Source organism: Protomyctophum parallelum (genome assembly GCF_964188405.1).
Source record: "Protomyctophum parallelum genome assembly, chromosome: 3".
Classification (NCBI taxonomy): Eukaryota; Metazoa; Chordata; class Actinopteri; order Myctophiformes; family Myctophidae; genus Protomyctophum; species Protomyctophum parallelum.
Window position 1 is genome coordinate 16,416,227 of NC_139698.1, and position 9,519 is coordinate 16,425,745.

Genomic DNA, 9,519 nt, shown 5'->3' on the forward strand with positions numbered 1-9,519 from the left:
TCCTCACATCAAGGAGGTGGGACTTAAAGTGTCCTTGCTTTTCCTGACCAATCAGTGACTAGGGCTATTCTGAGTGACACTCAGACATCTTGATGAGAACTGTTTAACAAATTTAAACATGTAACTATAAGAATGAAATGTATGTACCATATCAAATATACAATTGTATTCTTAGTTCTAGATGCATATTTTGGCAAGGATATGTTGTATTTATGACAGACAAACAGAGTATAGAGACTCAGAGATGAGTCTAGCAGCTGACACCGACCTGCAGTAGATAAGAGTTCACACAGACCCTGGGGGATTTAATTACACCCCTAAAATAAAGCTCTGTTATCCCAGGTGGCTCCATAAATAACTCTCTTATCTTCGAGGACTCACTGTTGAGCAAATTGACTGAAAATAGCAACAGTCTGGTAACAGCTGTTTTCTGGGCTCATTGAGTGAGCTTTAGTGACCTCCTCACTCAGGCTTCTAACTAATGTAAACTATAGACTGAAATGTTATGTGTACAATTATGACATGTATTAAGGCATATGCTTATGGAAATATACATCACAGGCTTGAAATGTTCACTTCTGTGGTCTCTTAACATTACACCCAGCTACATGTTTAAGCATTTATTTAATATTTACATGTTGGTTTCAGCTCTGACACTTATTTCAGACATGCTCTAGTATGTGAAGAGTCTGCCTGTGCTATTAACTCATTTTGGGGAAAAATGTCAAATCTGGTCACATTTGTTCTCCGCATTTGACCCATCTCTTGGAGCGGTGAGCCGCAGCGTGAGCCGCGCTCGGGAATCATTTGATGAGTAGATTTGACCACCCCAATCCAACCCATTGATGCTGAGTGCCAAGCAGGGAGGCATTGGGTCCCATTTTCACAGTCTTTGGTATGACCCGGCCAGGGATTGTACCCCTGACCTCCCAGTTTCAGGGTGGACACTCTAACCACATGGCCACTGTCCGGTGGCATGAGGTGGCAAAAAAAAGCGATTCCAGGGGATGATCAGTGTAATTTGATCTTGAAATGCTAACTGTGTGATGGCCTTATTGTTCATTTCAGAAAGTGTGGGTGTATACTTATTGTAATCAATACTATGGTGCAGTGAATATTTTTCCTTGCGCTTGATTGCCTTGCGTCTAAGCACTCATTATGACTGTGAATGTGTGGCTCCAGGCAGCCCCGTAAAGACATCAAGCGCTATGCTTCCGTCACATAGCCTACTTGCCGAGCAAAACAAGGAAGTGATGTGGCTCGCTCTGGTGGCGCAAAGCGTAGCTACTTTTGTGAATTTAATAGTTTTATTAGGTTAATATTGCTATATGTTTGTAACCACTCGAGCCACTCGAGGCCCCAGCTTACCGGATATTTTACAATGGCTCCCAGTCATTGTAAAATACCCGGTAACTTGAGACCTCTCGTGGCTCATTGCATTCCAATAGTTTCCCTATTATGATAAAACATTGTTTTATAAAAGAAATGTCGCACACATATTTTTCCAGTGCATACGGCAGGCCTTGTTGACGGATTTGGAAGAGGATTTTGAAGGTCTGGTTCCAAAAACGAACCAGTATTTAACGTGTAAAATCCATGATATTTACATTGGAATGAATGAGCCGGGCTGGAAAGTGTCCAAGTGGGAGCTTGTCTAAGTGGGAGAGGGCTAAAAGCTGAATTTGCCTCTTGTGTGCGCACAAAGTACTGATACATTAAAACAACAAAAAGTGTATTTAAATAATATAAAATAACGTGCGGGTTGCCACAACATTCCAAGGCAAACGTGGACTTTGTGAGTCACATGTAGCAGCACAGAGGTTTGAGCAGCAGCATCAGTGTTGTACGTGCACTGTCCCCAGAACACAACTCCTTTTGCCGAGCGCGTGGTGTCACATTGAGCTGAGGTGTGCAGACAGCAGGCAGCGTCGTATGACTGCAGGGCTTGGCATGGATGAGGATGATGTGACAATGGAGGAGATGGAACTGAGGCTGCAGCATATATATACAGTACATGTATGCTGTACTGTATGCTGTACTGTATATATATATACTGCACAGGCATCGCTTCACCTTTCCCCCATGCTGTACTGTACTCGTCTCAACTGTAACCCATTTAGACCCATGAGGACGATTCTACAAAATGTCTTCTGAATACTGGACAGGTTTTCTGAAAAACCTATGTCATTTTTTTACGTCAAGGACCCCAACAAATATATGTAGTTGGCCCCGCCGCCGACCCCCTTAAAAACTTTGAAAGAATATATATATTCAAAGATTTCCGCAGACCTACAAGCTCGTAGCACTATGAGCTTGTAGCTCTGCTATTTTTCAATCGCTAAAGAATAACATGATGCTTAAAAACACCAAAACGGGTTCCCTCCGCCCAGAATTGGTTAAGCCACGGTTAAAAATGTACATTCTCTCTCTCTCTCCAAACAAACTCTGAGCTCACATCATATTGCCGAGCGAGTCAGTCCACCGCACGTGGTTCATTTGTTGTCTCCCACAAATCTGCTGAAGACTTAAATAGGTGATTGTGAACACAATTAGAATTGCGTCTGAGGCGAGCGTTCCGCGATAATAGCCGATCTACGCAAGCTCAGAAAAAGGTTGATTGGCGAGGTCGGTTGCGGCGCTGCGTCAAGCGCAAAGTAGCCTCGGAAACCCTGACGTTTTTATTTCCAGGGAGAAAAAAATAATTCTGGGTCTGAGTTCACTTCAATTCGGCATACATACAGTAACGCAAACGTCGATCACTCTCTGCTGATTTCTGATCGTCTGCGCCTTTGTTAAATTGACGCACACACGTACACACACACACACACTCCTCTCTCTTGCTGTGGCTCTGATAATTCGTCTCATGTCGCGCAGCTGCGTCTAGATTCTCCCGGTTGGATCCTGCCGGGAGCTGCCTATTATGCCATAGGAGGAGCCCAGGCTAAGCGCACAGTGGAACTTTAGCTTGCTGTGATTGGTCAGTCGCTGGTTACCCCTATAAGGAAGGATACGGCATGAGATGACAATGTTTTACCTATTTTTAGAAATGTTTCACTCAACAGATACAACTCCCGTCGCAAGTTCATGATGAAATTTGCCCATGTGTGTTCCAACCCTATATGGAATGCATTATGGAATGCATCTTGTGCTAATAAAAAAAGTCATTAAAATGTTGTTCTGATGCTCAAATTAACCTTATTATTAAGTTTTCCCTACATTCCATAGGGCTAGAGCACACATGGACATGCACGGGAGCAGTCGCTATTACTTGAAATATCATCAATTTATCAAATAAAAACAATATTTACAGTGTTTTTACATTTTAGGGCATTAAGGCATGTCTGTCTTAATTAGCCAGGGATCCTCTTATAAAGCAAACCAATCTGGATAATTGGAGATACAAGGTCTCTCTGCCACCTTAGCAACGATATCATCCCCCTCCGTGCCGTTATCACTGCTTTCTCTGGCCAAAATAAAGCATCCATTGTTGTGGTGACAGTATTGTTAATCCATTCACTGTAAAGTGCTAACAGATGCTGTTTTCTCTCCCTCTCTCTCTCTCTCTCTCTCTCTCTCTCTCTCCTGCGTCTTTGCTAAGGCCACATGGGTGTGTGATAAACTATTTATCCTCCTCGTCCAATAAGGACACAGAGTGACTGCATGCGGCAGCCTGCGGCCTCGCTTGGATCAGCACTCTCGTATCTGTTCCGTTAACTGCAGCTGCTCAACTTTCTATTAAATACATCTCGTTTTTAACACCACGATTTTTGTAACCCAAATTTTTATCCCCACCACAGTGTCCATTCTCGAATACTACTAAAAATAGTACTGTCTATCCTGGGCGCTACAACACACACTTATCTCTGCCAACCTGGGGAGAGCAATGGACTGACCTCATGCCTCCTTCTATGCATGAGGAGTCCAAGCCGCTTCTTTTCACCTGACAGGGGGAGTTTCCCCAGTTGGACGTAGCGCGCGGAAGGAACACGTTATTTCTGACCAGTTCCTTTTCCCCTCTATCAGGCGCCCCGGCTGGCCAGGGCGAGGCAGTTTAGAGACCAGGATTACTACATGTTTTATGTGAGGGTACCTACCCTAGGGGACATGGGGAGAACATGTGAGGGTACCTACCCTAGGGGACACGGGGAGAACATGTGAGGGTACCTACCCTAGGGGACACGGGGAGAACATGTGAGGGTACCTACCCTAGGGGACACGGGGAGAACATGTGAGGGTACCTACCCTAGGGCACACGGGGAGAACATGTGAGGGTACCTACCCTAGGGCACACGGGGAGAACATGTGAGGGTACCTACCCTAGGGGACACGGGGAGAACATGTGAGGGTAGGGAACATGCCCCCAGCAACCGCCAAATCCATCTCATTCTCATCTCCTGGACCAGTCCTGGACACACGTGCACACACGTGCACATATTTGCTATTTATTAACCTTTCCAGAAAGGTCACAAATCTATAGCTGATACGGATCAATGAAGTCATTGACTAATAGCCGCTATATCTGCCAAATCAATGCGTTTGTTGGTTGGACTCTATAGCTAAGAGGTTAACGTGCCATTGTTCGGACGTCGCATTGGTCCACCTCTCCTCCATTACTAAACCTATATACCACACGCTGGGCCACGTAGTGTAGTCAGAGTATAGTGGGATTATGTGGGAGTTATGGGAAGTATGTCCCTGCAGCTCAAAGAGGCGAAATATTGGGTTATTTCTCAGTGCCAGGTCCAACCCTAACCTGACGCTGCCAGATCCAAGAAGCTTGCTACACACAATTGTTTCACAGCTTATTTGGATCTGGGATCTCGGAAGCCAATTTGATAATAAAACAAAATGTCTTGTCTAAATCCTCCAGTTTCCGAAGTACCCATGTTTCAGTGGTGCTCAATATTTCATATCAAGGACCCCAAAAATGATATGTTAATTGGCCTCCGACCCCCATCTGAAAATATGTTGTTTCAGGGACCCCCCCCCTCCACAGAAGCAAAGATTTGAGTTAAAAACGTATATTATATTATATACAGTATATATTACAAATTGACACACGATTTTTCAAAAATAGCAGACCTACAAGCTTGTATAGCAGAGCTTGTAGAACTGCTATTTTTCAATAGTTAAATTATAACATAATGTTCAAAACACCAAAAGGGGTTCCCGCCCCAAAATGGGTTAATATATAGTTTCATTTCAAACTGATGATGTCCTGCGTGTAGTATAGAGGGAGGCATGGGGCTGCGATTGGACTGGTTCTGGTGCACGGCACATTATACTTCAGTGCTCCTCTCAAAGTGTTTACGCACAACGAGGCACACAGAAGGGTACGAGGCAGAAGGAGGCATAACCGTATTCATATTCATGAAGCATATTGTGTTATCACTTGTGTTATCACAGGCATGCAGGCAGGCAAGGCAGGCAGGCAGGCAGGCAGGCAAGGCAGGCAGGCAGGCAAGGCAGGCAGGCAAGGCAGGCAAGGCAGGCAGGCAGGCAGGCAGGCAGGCAGGCAGGCAAGGCAGGCAGGCAGGCAGGCAGGCAGGCAGATATTGCTCTACACAGCAGTAAAACACCCACAGTTGTATTTTTGCCACAGTTATTGTTATTGAGAATTGATTCTATAGTATTGTTGTGGCAGGAGGAGGAATGCATGAGGACCTCCTGACACATGGAAGCACTTAAACCCTCTGGACGTGAATGTACGGCGGCCGGGGTTCAAGTGGTTAGAGAGAGAGAGAGAGAGGGAGAGGGAGAGAGAGAGGGAGAGGGAGAGATGCAGGATGCACCGCCTCGCATGTCGGGCTGCGTGAGTGTCCTTGACTGTCCTTCCTGGCACACATGCATGCATGCGCACTCACGCACGCAAGACACACACTGCAAGAGGAGCTCCATTTGTGAATGTGTGTGCATTCATGCGGAAGGCATGAAGATCTGTGTGCATGTTTGTGTGTGTGCGTGCGCGCGCGCGCGTGTGTGTGTGTGTGTGTGTGCGCGGACACTAGGTCATGTATAATTTGTGTGCAGGATGTGTAGGGCTCTCCTTGTCAGATGTATTGTATTATGTATAAGTAATATGCATGTTGCAGGCCATGCTGAGAAAACATGTACGATTTAGAAGGGTTTAAACGCACATAGTGAGAAGAAAAATTGCTTTTTCACAATGTCAGAGCATATCCGTTGGTCATCATATGAGCATACCTATAGCAATAGGGGCCAAAACAATGGGACATTTGCCATTTTTGTGAATTTTTATATATCAAAAGTCCATACAAAAATCCAATTGTAATTACAATTATGAAAAACAATTATGAAATGATGACCGATATCCGATGTCCGATTATTCGCAAATTCTGACAGATTCCGATATTATACGGATTATGCTGCCTTCAAACATTATAGAAATACACAACACAAAAGCGACAGAGATGTGTATTGTTTTGAGACCGAACCGAGGATACCGATGGCATTTCTATGGCCGACACGGACGATTTCGCTCTGATATACCGATTACGTCGTGCATCGCTCCTTTGAACGAAAACGTGCCACGTGATGACGTAACGCGGCCCGAACAATCTCGATTTAATTCACTATATATGATGTGATCCGTTCCTCCAAAAACACAGCTGATTTGGATTACAGAACTACTCCATTTTTAATGTAATTCTAGACGACATCCAGACCAGAGCGCATTACTCATTTTAAACGGAAATCGGCACGTTACGATGTGTATCTGAAAACATAGAAATAAGCCACGTAGTGGCAAACATGCTGTCTCTCGCTTGTAAACAAACAAGACTAGATGCATGATACGGGTGCGTGCTTTTGGTTAGACATACCATTGGTCCGTTATCTCAAACCCTCACCCCTAACCAGAGGTGGGGACTTGGACTCGAGACTCGAGACTCGACTTGGACTCGAGTCCCGATTTTGATGACTTTAGACTTGCTTGATCAAATCAAAAATAGACTTGGACTTGCTTGGGACTTGAATGCCAAAGACTTGAGACTTGACTTGACTTGAACGCCAAGGACTTGAGACTTGACTTGACTTGAGCCCTCTTGACTTGAACATTTTCAAGTCACTTAATACCTTACAGCATCTGATTATCTTTTTTATGACATGTAAAATAGTTTGGTATTTGTATATAAAGGGATGCCGCGGATCGGATATCGGGTCGATATCAGCCAAAAAACGTGATCGGGATCGGATCGGACTACAGCGAAAATGACCGATCCATTCCAAGCACTGCAAGCACTCCACTCCAGTCCATTCTAGTACTCCACTCCAGGACTTTATTCCTCCAGCAGTGTGCGCTACAGAGGCATTGGCAGCCCCAGTCACACTTCACAGTGGCAGTCTTGCACAGTGCAGGCTGCTAGGCTAGCCACTAGCTAGCCACTAGCTATTACTGCGCGCTGCTACTCAGTGTGGAGAAAGCCACATTGACAGCCGCTCCCGCATGGGAGTATTATATATTCTAAAACAAAAAAGACCCAACAGCCGAGTGCAAAAATGGATTCGCCACCGTGGCAACAACAGCAGCAAAGTTTCAGCCTTAGCTCCATGCAAGCTAATCTTTAGCATTGATTAGCGTCAACATCTTAGACGAGAGACGGAACAGCGCAACAAGCTGACAGCTGAGCATGACGACATGCTCATGTTCTTAAAATGATATATCCCCACAGTCCCCAACAGTTGGTTGACAAATATGACCGCTGTTTGTCAATACTTATGTGACAGACCATGCTATGATGCTAATAACTGCTTAAGTGCTAACCAATGCTTAAATAAACAGACACTATTTCCATTGTCACGGACAGACAGTGTGCTGTGTAGCTGTAGGACAGTATGCACGGTTTGGGGATCAGGGGTCCCCACTCCCAGCCAAATGATAGGTTCCATTTGTACACTCTAAATTGACATTGATTTTACAATATAAACAAATACAAAATAATAATTTGGGGTCACAGAGATACAAATTGCTGGGTCCTTAAAATTTTGTGCATAATGTGCATAATACTAATAAATAGTATGGATAAAAAAAGGCATAGAATACAATAAAATAAATTTGTCACTAGAACACTTCCACATTTGAAGTATAGGCTCAAGTTGTTAAAAATAAATGGGTCAGTTATTCTCAACCTATACTCATGTGGAACTTGTTTGTTGACTATTATTCTGGGGAGGTGTTGTTCTCTGTTTTGAGTAATAATATTATCACTTGATCAATCCTGATTCAACATTCCAGACTATAAAATCTGTAATAAAAGGTAAAGATAAAAAAATGTCTGACAGATTTGGGAAAGCATAGAGCGACTTAAATATGTGCTGGATCGGATTGGATCGATATCGGATCGGTATCAGTTATCGGATCGGTTTTGATGATTTTAGATCGGTATCGGATCGGGAGTGGAAAAAGTGGATCGAGGCATTATGTAACATTCCTCTTCTACCCTGGATTTGAACACCTTTTCAGTGCAAGTAATGACATTTTACCATTGTAATAATAATAGCCTGCTTGCTCAGGGGAAACATTTAATTTGTGTCAGATCCTGTGTCTCGGTGAGACATGACCTTTGACATGATCTAAATGGCTCAATAGATGCTCATGATTTATGTAAATCTTTACATATCATTAATTAGTATTATGTCTTGGTGGGACTTGTTTGGGACTCGAAACAAAAGGTAAGGACTTGGTTGGGACTTGAAACAAAATGCTTAGGACTTGATGGGACTCGAAACAAAAGGTAAGGACTTGGTTGGGACTTGAAACAAAATGCTTAGGACTTGGTTGGGACTCGAAACTAAAAGTTCAGGACTTGGACTTGCTTGGGACTTGAATGCCAAAGACTTGAGACTTGACTTGACTTGAGAGCAAAGACTTGAGACTCGACTTGGACTTGCAACATAGGGACTTCCTCCCACCTCTGCCCCTAACCCTAACCTCCCACGGGGCAGCACACCTAAACCTATAACCTTAACCCTCTCCCAACCCTTAACGCGCCCCTCACCAATATATGGTGGAGTCATAAGTGCAGGATATCCATTTGAAATGTAGCGCGACAAGAGTGAAAGTCATGTGCTTGCAAAAGATGTGGACAAAAGAGAAAGAAATTAACCATCAAACATGTACTTGTAGTAGAACTAAAAAACATTGCATGGATGCACCTGGGACGTATCCTCAGTGATTATACTGAGGTCATCACCTGGGACGTATCCTCAGTGATTATACTGAGGTCATCACCTGGGACGTATCCTCAGTGATGTATACCAAGGTCATCACCTGGGACTTATCCTCAGTGATGTATCCCAAGGTCATCACCTGGGGCGTATCCTCAGTAATGTACCCCAAGGTCATCACCTGGGACGTATCCTCAGTGATGTATCCCAAGGTCATCACCTGGGACGTATCCTCAGTGATATATACCAAGGTCATCACCCTGTGACCTAAAGAAAATCACAATTAATTAATGATCAGTTTAGACCCGTTTCAAATTGAGTGAAACGAGTGCA